The 15,430-nt window shown below is 42.9% G+C and overlaps 2 long non-coding RNA genes across 2 annotated transcripts; both read left to right on the top strand.

Annotated features, from left to right (window-relative positions):
* The first annotated feature begins 1,489 nt into the window (after nucleotides 1-1,489).
* On the top strand, nucleotides 1,490-12,147 carry LOC116440323. Its single transcript, XR_004238546.1, has 3 exons — nucleotides 1,490-1,635; nucleotides 7,847-8,097; nucleotides 11,924-12,147. It is a non-coding gene; the product is annotated as an uncharacterized LOC116440323 (long non-coding RNA).
* Nucleotides 12,148-12,441: 294 nt separating this feature from the next.
* Nucleotides 12,442-15,034, top strand: LOC116440324. The gene is made up of 2 exons (XR_004238547.1): nucleotides 12,442-13,172; nucleotides 14,290-15,034. It is a non-coding gene; the product is annotated as an uncharacterized LOC116440324 (long non-coding RNA).
* The last annotated feature ends 396 nt before the right edge of the window (nucleotides 15,035-15,430 follow it).

A 15,430-nucleotide genomic window follows, 5' to 3' on the forward strand; every position in this document is an offset into this window, starting at 1 on the left:
CCAACAAAAATGTCTAATGATCTGAAAAATGATCTGAACTGGCTGTTTCCATCTGGATCTGTTCCGTGACGTGTCTCCCAGTGTGACCACACGCAGCTGTGCCGCCGTGGGTGTAGCAGTGGGAATGATTTTAGCTGGGCGAAGTCGATCTGTCACCACCCATGAGACCATGGCCTCAGCCATTTTTTACCATTTTTCTCCTTGATCTCACTCCAGCAATTAACTCATCAGCTACTGGCACCGTGTCTCCTGTCATTCTTGAGCAGCTTTTGATATCCACAGAGACTCTGCTGGGAATTGGGAAGCAGAAGGAAAAGCAGAATCAGGCTGCCCCTTTCAGGGAAGGGCTACCCTGTGCAGGGTGTCCCTCATGCTATGGTGGCAGAAAGATGCTCTTTGTCAGGCTCCAAGCTTGGTTGCTGCTTTCCAGTGAGCCCAGCCTGCATTTCACCTCCCAGAAGCCCAACTCCAGCAGGAGCCCTGACTCATCTATCAGTCTTGAGTCATTGCTAAGTCTGAGGTGACCCAAGAAAACTTCAGGTTTGGGCACTCACTGGCAGCTGAATGGCAGCCTTGAACATGCTGTTTGCATATAAATTGTAGTCTTAGGTGAGCAAAATGATCAATTGGTGTCAGAGTGTCTTTCAGGATATGTTCTCACTTCTTCCTGGTGAAAGCCAAGACTTGAAGGTAAAACTTCAGTCATGGAAGAAAAGGCATGGCCAGAGACTGCCCACAGGGACAGCTATTGGCTCACAGAGGAACATAAAATGTATTTTTCCACCTTCTCAGTTTCCTCCAAGTCAATGAAATTATAATCTGACCGTTTTATTCTGATAACCTTTGAAAAGGAGTCAGGCTTGCCAAAAACCTCTGCTAATACACCAAAGGAAAAGGAAGCAAGTCATAACACATGTTTTGGATCAAACAGTAACATTCTGTTGCACACATCTAAAACACAGTGGAGGGAACACAGAGTGGCTTTCGAGTGTGCCTGGGGATATGAATCACATATTAGCTCAATATTTGCCCAAAGTGTATAAATCACCAGGATTCAGGCAGCTAAATTTTGTTTATAAGAGCTGCACAAGTAAATGTGTATACTGCAGCCTTGCTTTTCTTAGCTGGGCAATTTGAAGCTCTACCTATACACCAACTAATATTTAGTGGTTTTTTCCTTCTTTTTGAACAAGGAAATTGTGTAAATAACACAAAAATGAAAGAAATGTTCCGCCTCAGAGACAGCAAAACATCGGCAGTGTAACCAAGTTTGACATTCTCATAGATTTGGCTTGGCAACATCGACAGCAATAAGCAACAGATATATTTCATGTAAATTTAGCACTAGACATCAAAAAAATTGGTGATTGGTGTCATGTAAAGTTGCCTCGAGAAGAGTTTGGTCAGTCTGGTGAAGATCATGTGCATTTGTGTGAGTCAGTTGACTACTGACTGAAAAGCAGAGTGTGGGGTGGGGCAGCAGGTTTTTGGCTTTGTGGTACTGGGAGAAGAAGGTGAAGGTTTTCTGTCTCCTGTCTGATGGCCCTCTGGCAACTTGTGATCCTTTTGGGCACTTCAAACCAAACCTGAGAAGGGGGAGTTTCTCCAGCCATCTTAATTAATCAATTCCACCAGGTGGGTAAAGGACAGAGGTCTTCTTCATGATTTGTCTGAACAAATTAGTGCTCTGTGTTGGGTTTGGCAGCCCCAGAGCTGCCCAGGTGGCAGACCAACTCTCCAATCTGTTTTTCCACCCTAGTCCCACTGTCCCCTGCCCAGGTGTCAAGACAGAAAAGAGCAGCAAGGGAATGAAGGAGAAATGGAGTCACCAGAAAGCCTGGGAGATGTGAAGGCAACTGGGGATAACTGCAAGGCAAAATATTACAGGGACATGTACAGCACAGAGGGGACATGTGGTGAACTTACAGTGCTGGAAGCAGAGAGGCGTTGTTTGGGGTTAAAAAGGAAAGCTCTAGGACATTGAACTGCCGGAAATCAAGGTTCAGTAGTTCTGCTCCTCAGGGAACAACTTGTCTTCAGAGCTTGACAGTATTGCATTGTGGTTAAATGTGTCTGGAGGGATTGGTTTATTGCTATCATGATATATGGATCTCCTCCAGATACTTATCTCAGAGGTTGTGGAGGGGTTCAGTTAGCAATGGCAGGCTATAAATGGGGGAGGAGAAGGATGTCAAGCTTAACAGCAGGGAGGAAGGAAAACTAAAATAATAAATATTGATTTGGAGTACGTCTCTTATTATCTCTGAGTGAACAGGAAAATGTTATAATAACGTGATATGTATGTGAACCATAAATTATCCATGTGGAGCTTTCTGCATTGGTGTTGACTAATCAATGAACCATCCTGGGGAGTGGTTGGCTGTGCTGCTCATTCAACAGCTTGAGTTCAGTACTGTATTTCATTGCATTCCTGCAGGCTGTACATTTTTATTAGTTTATAGGCATTTGTGGGATGAGTGCCCTAGACTCAAGGAAATCACTTTTGCCAGGTGGTTTGAGCCAGTGAGAGACTTGTCCTAACTTTGGTGATCCTTTGCTCTGTTCCTGCCTGTACAGCTGAAGAGAGCTGAGTAAATCCTGATGACAGCAGACATTTGACTGAGTTAAAATCTTCCATATGGGTTTTGACCATGCACTGAAAAGGAGTTGTAAAGCCAAGCCAAGTACTGGACATGCAAATTGAATGCTGTGTTAACCTATTGGTGAGAGATGCTTTCGGAATAGGGACTTAATTTTTGCATCTGAGATTTATTTGGACTTTAACAGGAAGTCTCCACTCTCCCGGACATGCAGCTTGCATTTCTTCATGTTCAAATTGAGGTGCTAAAGTCTCAGGACCCAGGGATTACATGTGCAGACACTTCATTGCTTCAAATTCATTTAAAAAGCCATGCAATTTTTGATTAGAAAGTGTCCTTCGTGTGGAACAACATGAAAAGGAAAGTAAGATTTATTGTCCAAAAAACAATGCCCAAGTAAAAAATTAATAATGTGACAGCTTGTAATTCCTTAATACATAGATCAGATGGAGGAAATGTTAATGATGCTATGAATATCAAGTTTTCCCCATGCCAGAGTCAAGGTGGAAAAGTCAACCAAAAAGCCAGTGGCAGATGTTCACCATGTGGTCACATGTCCTTTTTTTTGGGGTCTGGTGGGCAGATCAATATATGCAGCTAAAGCATTGTCATCTCCTTAAGTCTAATATGGTGTCAATGCCTTAGCTGAGTATTGAAGAGGATATATTAAAGTTATTTGTGTCTCTTAGAGTGTTATTTCGTGCTACTTGCAGAAAGACATGGTGGGTTTAGGGTACACCTATGCTGGCATTATGTGTAAGCTTCCCAGTTACACTTCTGTCCAGTTTCCATTTTTTTTAAAAGCTTTGCTTAGATTCAGCAATTATAGTGCCATTCTGAGATGAACCAGGTCTGCTTAAATTTGGGATATTTTCTGATTTTGGTAACCTTTCTGTCCTACAGAATTTGAGCTACAGGCTGACTGAAGGATGCACCTTCACCTGCCCACATGTGACACAAAGGAGGACTTTCTTTTACATTTTCCACTCTAAAATTGCACTGTTTTGCTTATTCAGCATAGCTTGTGAGGCTCAGGCCATCTCTTGACTGTGTACAAAGTATGTGGATGCTGAGAAAGTACATTTAGTTCCACCTGAGTTCCCTGAATTGTGCAGGTACAGTCCTTGTGCAGGGGCTGTGTGTGACTCTCCCAGGCAGAGTCTGGCAGCAGATCCACGATCAGACACCAGCCCAAGCCTGAGAAGCTGTGAATCCTTCCCTCTCCCCCTTGTAGTGGGAAACACTGCTGCAGAAATCAGCTATTGTATTTGTCTGCACAGGAGGGTGACACAGACAAAGATCAAAGCCAATTAACTGGTGCAAAATCAGATTGCATCATTAGCAATAAAAAAATAGGATGCTTTGGTTTTAGGCCTTTTTTTTTTTATCTATGACATCGGATTTATACTATTTCTTCTCTCAATTTATGAATTTTTGTATTTTTTTTATTCTGTGTACTGGTCTGTGGAATTGTGTGCAGAAATGTCTCTATCATGGTGTAATTTGCATGTATGGTGTTGCATGGGCCAAGAAATGTGCTGTGTTCAAGGCTTTGAACTTGAAACACATTTGAAGGGTCTGATTTTGCACAACGTGTGAAAATCAGATCCCTGTAAAGTTCCACATGTTAGATGCCTAAGATGAGTTCATGCAGGACCAGTGACCACTAAGAAATGTATTTCTCCTTACCAGATCTCCTCAATTAGGAGGAGACATTGTAAGAGACAAATTATGGGTTTTGTTTAAGTTATTTTCCTTTATTAGAGCACTGCTACTCTGAGTATTTGGGAAGGGTTGCTTCTACTGGTGCTCTTTGCTGTTGGGACTCCAGTGCAAATAACCAGCATCTGCCACCATTAGGGTTTTTTTCTGAACATTGTTCTGTCTGACATTACACAGTTTTTCAAAAGGAATTCTTGTAAACGTTTGAAACACCAAAGTCTGACTGCTTTAAAATTTTAAGTGTCAAATATTTCTTCAAAACTGGGGACAGTAAAATGAAAGCTTAACAGCCACCTCTGCCCACACAAACAATTTTTTTTGCATTTTCAAATGTTTCTGCTGCTGGTTGCTATTGGAACTTTGGAAAGTCTTTCTAGTGCTTGCAGTGTGGCACAAAGATGGGACTGTTTCATTTTTCATTTTCAAAGACGAGGAAATTTCAAAATTATTGCAGGCAATAAAAAGGAAAATGAAAAGCAAAACCAGAACAATTTTGATGTTATTGATTTTACAGTGCCAGTGTGAAAAGGAAACAGGGAAAAAAGGAGAAAGTCTCTCTCTGTGTATGTATCTTGAATTTATCAGGTTTCACATTTGAAGGGTTTTTTTTGTTTGTTATTTTTTTGTTTGGTTTTTTTTGGGTTTTTTTTGTTTGTTTGTTTTTTATTTTTTGTTTTTTTGTGGAAGATTCTGATTAACAATAAAAGCAATTCTTCTTTGAAATCCAAATTTTAGTTTTCAGATAGTTTTGAGAATAAGTCTGGCTTGTTTTTAGGAAAAAAGAATCTCTTCTAGATATGAAGTGAAATGTCTTTTGATATCTAAGGAATGCTACATTTGGACAGTTAAATTAGAAATAACTAATAATATGCTCATTGATTATATGTCTTTGAATCCAACAATCCTCCTTTACTGAATTATGAGAGAAAATTAATTAAACCCACTTGCTAGAAAGAGCTATTTTGTGCCTCTTCCTGTAAGCTGTCTTCTGCAAATATGAATAAAGACTATTAATGTTACATGCACTGAATTTCAAGGAAATTTCTTGCAATATGTAAAAGTAATCATGTGCAAATATGTTTGCAGACTGGAACTGTATTCTCACCCAAATATATAATGCAGTTTCCAGGTGGTAGCTATCTGATACTATGTCTATTTTTGTTTTAACACAATGAATACTCAGCAGCAGAGTAATACTGCTCACTGCCTTTTGCTTCTAATATTGTTCATGGCAGAAATCCAATTTATACAGTGAAAATAATCATTATTTCCAATAGGTTGAGGATCTTTCCTGGCAAGAGCATAACCAATGCCTTCTACTCCTACTTGTGTCATTCATGGTATTTCAGTGATGTGAGTTAGCATATAAAATCCATTACCCATGGAAAGATTGTGGGAGTGGGGGGGAGAAAAAAGAGAAAAGAACACAGGGAACATTCCTAGTGCTGCCAGGCACAGGGAATTAAAGCAAATAGCAAAGAAGGTGGAAAAAATGTGACAAGGAAGTTTAATACTCTGAAGAAGTACAGGGAGCTCGTGGCCCTGGGGATGGTTCAGTGCCCTCACATCATGCAGGGGAGTCGGCTGTTGTTCGGCAGCACTTTTACCAGGGGCTTGCCACAGTCCCAAGCCCTTTCCTAGATTGCTCTGGATGCACAAAGAGAGGACTTCAGCAGCAGTCCCTTTCTCACCTGGAAGGCTGCAGGCACTCAGTGCCAAGCATTGCTCCTCAATTGTCTTTTGCACGAAGCCTCCAGCAGGATGCTAAAGCAGAGCATGTTTTCATTGCCGACTTTGCGAATGGGAGTGACTCATGTGCCATCTGTTTTGTCCCTCCACCACATCATATGCGCTCCCTGTTTGTGCTGGATAATGCATTTGCCATCTATTAAAGGGAGAGGAAACTTTGGAACAGCCAAAACAAACATGCCTGAGAAAGGCTGAAGTTTTTGAAGGGGTCTGGTGGGAAAGCCACTGCCACTCTCGGTTTCCATTGAAACATGTGGTTCTGGGGCAAGGACGTGCCAAGTGACAACCCATGCAAATCTGGCAGTGAGCCAGGGATTCCTCAGTGTGCCGATTTGCACAAATTTGGAGGAAAATATCCTCTGATAGAAGGCAGGTTACAACCAGCCCTCCCCCACCAGGTTCGGGGAAAAAAAAGAAATTTTCCTTGGAGGAAAGTGAAAGAGATAAAAGCTATTTAGTTAACAAACACACAGAAAAAGGATAATAATGCTAATTAATAAAACCTCTCGCTGTGCAGTGAAACCTGGGAAGATTTCAGAGTCCTTCTGTAGGTGTTGTCTCTCTCCTCCTCCTTGGAGCTGGGTTAGTGTGGGCCCACCTCCAGGGCCTTGGTGGAAAATTCTCCCGATGTGTTCTGGTGTTGAAACAGTCCAGAAGAGAAGAAGGGAAAAAAACCCTGAAGATCCAGGAAAACAAAATTCAACTCTCCATCTCCCTCTGGAGAAAAGGAGCTGAAAGCTGGCTGAAAAGCAAGAAGGGTGCTTCCTCTGCTCTTCTCCCCACAGCAGGAGAACGCAGAGGAGTGTGTATCTGTGTCCTTGAACAACTGCTTTGAAAAGTTTGCTTGGATTTTTTTCCTCTCCCCCCTCTCAGGCTCAGTTTAAAGGCACAGAAAGGCACAAAATTAGTTTCTGGGCATAGAGCAGTGATAGGGGATACAACATCATAAAGTCACCCCAAGACACTTGGTGTCCAAGGCACAGACGGGAGCAATAAAGGAAAAGGGACAACTGTCAGGTTCAGAAAGGCTGAGGAGATATTCAGCACCTCCCCGAGTGGTGAGACTTCCTGTAGGATGCTGAAATCTTATCTGGGACTTGAAAGGTGCTTGAATAAATGAATGGAAAAAAATTTCCATCAAGAGAACTAAAACACAATGGCAGCATCTCCAGCTCATTCTGCAGTGTAAACTCTGCATGTTGCTGGCACTAAAACTGGGGATCCGAAATCACTAAGCCTTGTAACAGACTCAAAAGACTGATGCCAGAATAAACTGGAAAACTGGATTACTGGTGCCTTGGCCATTCATAGGCTGAAATTCTACCAGACTTCTTGCCTCTGGGATTGCAGTGTTCAGTTAAAGATTCCACCAAGGTGGCAGTAGCCCCATCTGAGGAGAAGGACTGTGCTGAGGAGCAGCCAGAACAAGGCACTCTCCACTCTTTTCCTTAAATAGTGTCTAATACTGCCATAATATGCTAGTGACAGTGCTTGCTAACAAGACATTAGTAGATGGCATCATTGGAGGAAAATCAGTAAAAACTTGGGCTCTTAAGCATTACATCATGACAGTAAGCAAAAAGCATAAGCAGGTCCAAGGAATGACTTACAGCCCAAGAAGCAGCCTTCCCTCAACAAACGCTTTCCCTTGATGCCTTTCTGTTACATGCTTGTGCAGCATCCCTCCTAGGATAAAGATTTTATATTGATACAGAAGTGCAAGACGTGCTGTATAAATGTGCTAAAAATATGTCTTGATTCTCCTGTCATTTCAGGTCCTCCTCAGCGAGCAGCCTGGCTCTGTCACATCCAACACCCCACAAAGAGTTCACAGGTTTGGTAACATAGTTTCAGCCTCCCAGCTCAAGCCTAGACGTGATCCAGGATGTGTCACAGCCTTGCTCTAGCTGGTTTGTGTTTCTCCCTAATGAGTGAAAATGTTACCTAGCTAAATGAGTATGAGGAACAAACTGTACCTACCACCAGAAAAGCTCCCTCGAAAACAGTTTCCAAACATATGCATGAGGTAATGAGCCTGTTTCCCTGCCTATGTGTCACAGCACTCTGTGCTATTCTGGTTGTGTTTCTCAAGCTGGCATTGCTTCTTTAATGTGCTCGCTCCTGGTCTGCTCTGAGTCAGTCCCTGCACAATCTCAGGCTGCTTTTGTGAGGAGCCGCCGGGCAGCTCCTGCCATCCCCAGCATGCTGCTGGATGGAGCCTGGTCTGCAGCTCTCCTGCTCCTTAGTTCTTACCTCTCCCGTCTCCAGCTATGTTTTTTTTCAGCGTGATGTGAGACTGATGGCAATGGGGAAAGGCCCAGGAACCACCCCAGTTGCTCTCCTCCTGCTCCCTCATCAGGAACAACAGCAGCAAACCCCCAGTGGTGTAATTCACCACAAGTGCATTCAGAAAATAGGAGTGAGGCATTCAAAAAGCTCAGCCTTTTGCTTATGAAATCTCTGAGAGCTTCTGGTGCCTTACGTCAGTTTTGTCAACAGTTTGCAAATCTTTTTTTTCCCCCTCTGGAAACATTTGTCACAGTAGATTATTTTATCTTGTGCTCCTGTATGTAAAATGCAGAATGTTAATACTTTATTTGGCTAAACATGTATAATTTGGGAAGACAGGTGAAGTGATGGATTAATCATCAGGCTTTTAACTCTAGGTCTTGTTAGCTGAAGTTTAAAACGTTGCTTATTTGAAATTACAGTGCGTGTATGATGTCTAAGTGGAAGCTCTTTACATATATAAAATAAAGCTGCTTTTGCAGTTGGTAATAAGTGAGAGGATTGATTTAAGATCTGTCATTTTCTGTCATACCTGGATGTTCAGATAGACTTATGACAAATAACTCAGTGGCAAAGCTACAGCTACTAGAGTGGCAAAAACATTTGCCTTCTGCTTTCTATGAATATCTCTAAGCCTTGACCTACAGGACCTTCCCTACTTATTGTGGGAAGGTAATTTTACAGACAAAAAAATTACAGACAGCTGGATAAGTGGGTATGAGTTGAACCCAGTTTTGCTGCTCTCATTGAGTAAGGAAATTGCCCTTTATACAACTCACAGCTGTCCCAAGTCACCTTCCTCAGTATCTGTTTATAGGTTTTGTGCTCAAGACATCTCAACTTCAGAAGAAATCCTTCTTAGGAAAGCATGCAGTATTGTCTGGGAAGATAGGGATATTACTGCTTTGAATTTACGCCATGGAAGAGAGAGGTGAATATTAGTTTTGTCAGAATGGCAATTGAAGTAAAAGAATGGAAAAATGTTCCTCTGATGCTGAGCCAAGAATGGTATTTTTAAGGATTCTTTACTGAAACTCAAATGCTTTATTTAAACTAAAAAGTGATTTTTCATTTTGGGACTATTTAATCCTTTTAACCTTTTTCTGCTTTAGATTTTATTTAGATAAATAGCGTTCTTGCAGAGAAATTGTTTGCTTTGTTGTCAGACAGAACATGTTCATATTTCTGAGATGAAACATTGATTAAACAGCATCCAAACACTGTGTTTTGGTGTAATATTCCCAGCTCTGTTTCACAACAAACTTTTTAGTTCCCAGAGATGTTTTGCCCAGTTGAGGATTGGGCTGGTCTGAGTCAGTCAAGGACAACGAGCAGAAAATTCTTCCTAAAAGAGAGACAAAAGAGTATTTTGAAAAGCAAATTCTTCTTCCTTGACCAGTGCTGGAGGGAAGCAGTTGATTAAGCAGTTGATCACCTTTAGTGATGCTGGATGATGCTCTTCTACATCCTACTCCCAGGAACTGGTATTTCTTATCTTTCAGATCTGAGGAGAGGCACAAAAGACCTGTGTTGCTAATTGGTACAGCAGCTGGCATATAGTAATTTGTTGCCAGAGACACACACTTTGCATTTAAGGGTTCTAACGTTTCAATTTCATTTGTGGCTGCCCTGTCTAGAGGTGAAAGCTGTGATGTCTGTGTTCAAGCCCAGCCTGTTCACGATGCTGAAGACTCACCTTGGCTGCCAGAGTATATTTTCCCATCCATGGGAAATATAATTACCCTGAACAAGAAAGGGAAGTGTGAGGAAATCATGCTGAGCCTCACAGCAGCCCGGGGGCATGATGCTGGAGCAGCCTTGCCACCATTAGCAGTGCACAGCTTGGCTTTGTGCTTCCACCCTAGCTGATGTCCACCTTAGCATGCCTTTGACTGGAGAAACTGTGGGAAACAACATTTTCAGGGGTAAAACAGAAGATGAGGACTTGCCAGCATTTATCATCTGACAATAAGCAAGTAAACAGGCTGGCAGCAACATCTAAGATTATCTCCTCTCTGCTTGGGACTGTGTTATGTTTCAGTTGAGCTTAGGATGGAAGAGAAAGACTTGTGTTTATTTTTATCTTCAGCTTTCATGTTCATAGCTGTCTGTGTTCCAAGGCACTGCAGTGTCTGTGGCTGGTCCAGGCTGGAAGGTGTTGGGGTCCAGCAAAGGACTTCAGGGGAGTCACATTGCAGTGAGGCCACACAGACACGGTGCCACAGTGTGAGATCACCAACTCCAAGGCAGCTCAGACACACCCTTTTTCCAGAACATCTGGTTAGATCCTGCCATCATTTGCCTTCCCAGCAGGAATTTCTTCTAAACTGCCTGTTACCTGCTTTTCTCTTTCTAAATCACTGTTCATAGCTGGCTGTGTTCAGTTTGTATTTACACAGCTCTCCTACACTGAATAGCCACCATTTTATTTTAATTATTGGAACACAATAAGAAAAAGAGTTGGGAGAAAAGGAATCAGCTGTGGAATTATCTATTCAGAGCATTGGTTTCCTGTATTTACTGACCAGTTTTTCACTTGCCCAGATAAAGGTATTTTACCTTCCCTTTCCCTTTCCCTTTCCCTTTCCCTTTCCCTTTCCCTTTCCCTTTCCCTTTCCCTTTTCCTTTCCTTCTCATTGCAGTTTTCTGCACTGGAAGAGGAGCTGTTCAAGCCCTGTTTTGCCCTAGTCTGAGCCTCTGTACTTTTTGGAGGATAGGATTTGTTGGATAAGTGGATTAATGTCTTTCTTTTTGCTGTCCAGGGCTGCATCAAATTGCTACTAAAATCATGAGATAGAATCTTTGGCAGTTAAAACTACATATTTTCAGCGCTGTTGCCTTCTTCACAACACGCATTTGAGACCTCCAGGTGGTATCTGCAGTCTGAGAATTTTATTGGCTTTATTTTCAGATTTTAAATAAAAGGATGGACTCCATTTGGGAAGCAAGTTTATTATCACCCTCAATGGCCTGTTTGTCACTGTGCACAGGAGGATGTTAAATCTGCACTTTAGAAGATAAAAATGAATAGAAATTCTGCTGATTGTGCTTTCTTTGGCTCCAGGACTGTGTCCAGACATCTGAGCTGTAGGAACAGGGAGACAGAGTAGGTCAACCACGTTGTTTTATCAACTGCTTCAATGTGCAGCATTTAGAGCAAAAATCCCTGTCTTCACTCCACAATACTCCTGTTCCACATCTGCTTCCCAGCCTCCCTCTCATGCTGCCCTTAGCTCTGCTACAGGAAATACGTAGCAGCAATGTTGGTCACAAACACCACTACAGACTCTTTTATTGAGCCAAGAGCAATTTCAGAAATGGGACTGTGTCTGCCAGGCAAACACATGGTCCAGGTCAGAAATAGGTTAATTAAAATGAGATAAGCAGGGCAGGAAGTCCTGAAATAGATAATATTAGTTGGCATGAACTTGACTTTGAAACTAACTTAATAGTTTTCCTTTTCAGAGAGTTTATTTATTTTCTAAATATGTTGGTCAAGGAGGAGAGGAAATGTGATTAAATGAGATTAAATGACTTTTAATTCACATTTTTTCTCTTTCCAGCTGTGTGCCTGCTACTCCTTGTGTTGAAGTCAGTGCTCTTGCATTCAGTGGAGACAGAACCAGAGCCTGAACAAATAATTGCATGCAGCTTAGTGAAAAGTGCTCCATGTGGAATTTCAGAGTTGTGATGACACTGGATGCAGCAAACTCTCATTTAACATGGGTAAAAGACTGTGTGTGCTAAAGCAGAGGTCTGTTCATTCGCTTAATTAAGGTTCCTGGAGTCAAGGCAATGGGGAGGGATGGAGGAGGGGGAGAAGGGAGGGAAGGAGGGAGGGAGGGAGGAAGGAAGGGAGGAGGGGAGGAAGGAGGGAAGGAGGGAAGGAGGGAAGGAAGGAGGGAGGGAAGGAAGGAAGGAAGGAAGGAAGGAATTCGGAAGGAAGGAAGGAAGGAAGGAAGGAAGGAATTCAGAAGGGATTTGGAAGGAATTCGGAAGGAAGGAAGGAAGGAATTCGGAAGGGAGGAATTCGGAAGGAAGGGAGGAAGGGAGGAAGGGAGGGAGGAAGGGAGGGAGGGAGGAAGGAAGGAAACCTTTGGCTTTGGCAGCTCAAAACATTTCACCTGAGAAGGACAGGAGGTGGCATCAAACCTCTCCAAAGTCCTGTCACCTTTTTCATGGGCAGAATTTATTCATGCAAGTCTACAACCAGAGCTACCTCATGGCTTATGCCGGCGCCCACATGCAGGTGTCAGGTCTGGTTTACCTTGTGCACAATTAAACTCGCTTGTTACAGTGAAAACAAGTTCTCTTCATCTCTCTCCTTGTGCAGAGAGAACAGTTTTGTTCTTCTCCAAGGGGGATGTGCCCTTTGGTGACATAGATAACAGCTGGGAGGTGTAGATGGCCTATACAGGTGACTTGAAAATCATTAGAGGAAGCTATTAATGAAAATAATTCTCAAAGCATACTTCCAGGGGGCTGCAAGCAACAAAGCAGGAGGTGTACCTGCACCGGGGTGTCAGGACACCAACCCACAGCCTTGTCAGACCTGACAGAGCCTTGTCAGGGTGTTGCTATCCTGGCTGGGATGTCAATACTTTCTGAATTGCACAGGCTTAGTTAGTCCCCCTGAGACATTGCCTAGTTGGCAAATTCAGCGTTCCCTGCATCATAGATATCTCAGAATCGAGGTTTAGACTGGAAAGCTGTAATTCCTTCAGCCACACACAACTGAGGAAAAGAATTTATTTCCTCTAAAGGTCAGATCCTCCATGAAATGAACTTCCCAGGACTTTTTGGCAGCAAGAGGTATGTTTTTCTCTGAGTTGCATTCTTCACATATTGACTGTGCTTCCCATGAAATTACAAATACATTTAACATGAAATTGGCCTAATTTCACTATCAATTTTCTGATTTTCGCCTTTAGAGAAGGATCTTACAATGCTTAGTGATTGGGCAATAAAATGACAGAAGAAATTCAATGTCAATAGATGCAAAGTGATGCATATGGGGGAAAAAAGCACTCCAGGATGACACAGAATGACAGTTTCTAAATTAGCTTCTGATGTTCAGGAAGGAGATTTGGGAGTTGTTACTGACAAGTCCCTGTGCAAATCACTTCATTGCTCAGCGGTGGTCAAAAAGATTGTTAGGAATTGTTAGGGAAAGAATAGAGAACAAACAGAAAAAATTAGTAATGCTACCACATAAATTCATGATGTATCTTTATCCTGAATATTATGCAGTGAACTCATCACCACAGCTTGGAATGGAGAGCTGAAAGCGCCCCAGAAAAAGGGAGAAGCAGGCTCAGTGAATGGAGTGACTTTTGTTTGAGGAAAAGCAAAATACATTGGGTATTTTCAGCTTGGGGAAGAGATGAAGCCTGATAACGTCATGAATGGTAATGGGTAGTTGAGGAAAGAGATTAATTACCATTCCTGACAATATAAGAATAAGGGCTGATGAAATCAGCTGGGCGTTTAAAAAGGGAACACTTCACCACCCAGCATGTGGTGAAGTTGTGCAAGTCATGGCCATGGGATATTAGGGAGACCAAAATAACAAATGGGCTCAAAAGCTGATGGCGCAATTTGGCAGAGGATAGGGCCATCAGTTTCTGCTCAAAATTGTGTCCAGGATGAAAGCCCAGAAGTCCCTATGTCACCAGAAGCTGTGAGAGAGGGGAGGGTCACTCAGTGCCTGCATTGCTTCTCGTGTGCTTCACCTGAGCGTTCCCTTCTGACCACACTCGGGGCATGGAGCCAGGTGAAGCTTTGCTCTTTGGTGTGACAACTGTGTTCTTCTGTAAAGCTTTTAAAATTTATGGCTGTCGTATTTATTTTTATTTGTGTGCTTTTCTGCATCTTCCATCACTGTCTCAAGTGGGAGACCCGAATGTATCAATGTGTTTGTCCCTCGCAGCTCTTCAAAATGTCAGAGAAACAGCCCAGTCCCCATTTACAAAGGGATTGTTGCCCCAGGAAGAGTCTGCTGGGATGGAAAAGGCCCTGAGGGACTCACAGCCACCTTCCTCCTCCCCACACTCTGTGTGGTGCCCTGGAGAAAGGGCCGTGCAGACCTTGCCATGCCAGCACTTCTCCCGCCAGCCCTCCCAGGACTTGCCGCCCCTCGGCTGCATCCAGCGCTTATGAGTAAGGCACAGAGAGAGAGGAAAACAAAACTCCTCAGTGCAGCAAAGCCCTCAAGTCCTTAGTCAACACTGAAGTGAAGCCTACGTGGTTTGGTCAAAATCCAGCAGTACATCTGTGGAAAGGTGGGAGCTGGATCCAACCCTTTTCTGGCTTGGATAGTAACCTGTAATTAGACTTGTCAGATGGTAAGACACCTAATATATCCTTCTGCAATATTTTTTTATGGGGAATTATAAGGTAGAATTGAGCTGTGAGCTGTAAAACCTGCCTGCAGAGGCACATGGCAGAACAAAGGAGCACATGGCGGCACAGACAGGCTCTGTCTCCACCGGGCCCTAGGGGAAGAGGTGTCACAGGGCAGACCCCTACGAAGTGTGATGCTGATGTGGCAACACGAGATAACTCACACCATATAAGGAAATAGTGTGCCTTAGAAAAGTGTGTAAAACCAACTCAGTCCTTTGAATAAACGATTCAGATTCCCTGCCAGTCTGGGTCTGAGATTCAGTCACCGACATTTTTGCTCTTGGTGTAACTTTTTCTTGTATCCAGTGTGCTGCAGTTCTGGGTTTTTCTCTTTATAGCAGTTAGTTTCTCGGCATAGTCCCTGACCACAAATACTTTTGAGTGGAACATCTGGTTCTAATGTGTGCTCTAGAAATGTTACTTTCTGCAATATTCCATTTGTCTCCCAAACAATTTTTTCCTCTTGTGTTTGCCCAGAGAATCTTGTAAGCTGATCAATATCTGAAGCAGCAAAGGATCCATTTGAGAACAAAGGCTCCAAAAGCCACATAAACAATTTCCCAGAACTCAAGGCAGTTGAGGAGAGGTACTTTGCAGAGCAGCCATGCACACGGGAACTCTGCAGGGCTGCCTTCCTCATCTTTCTCCATGTTCCATCCTACCAG

This window comes from Corvus moneduloides, chromosome 2, assembly GCF_009650955.1.
Source record: "Corvus moneduloides isolate bCorMon1 chromosome 2, bCorMon1.pri, whole genome shotgun sequence".
NCBI classification, from domain to species: Eukaryota; Metazoa; Chordata; class Aves; order Passeriformes; family Corvidae; genus Corvus; species Corvus moneduloides.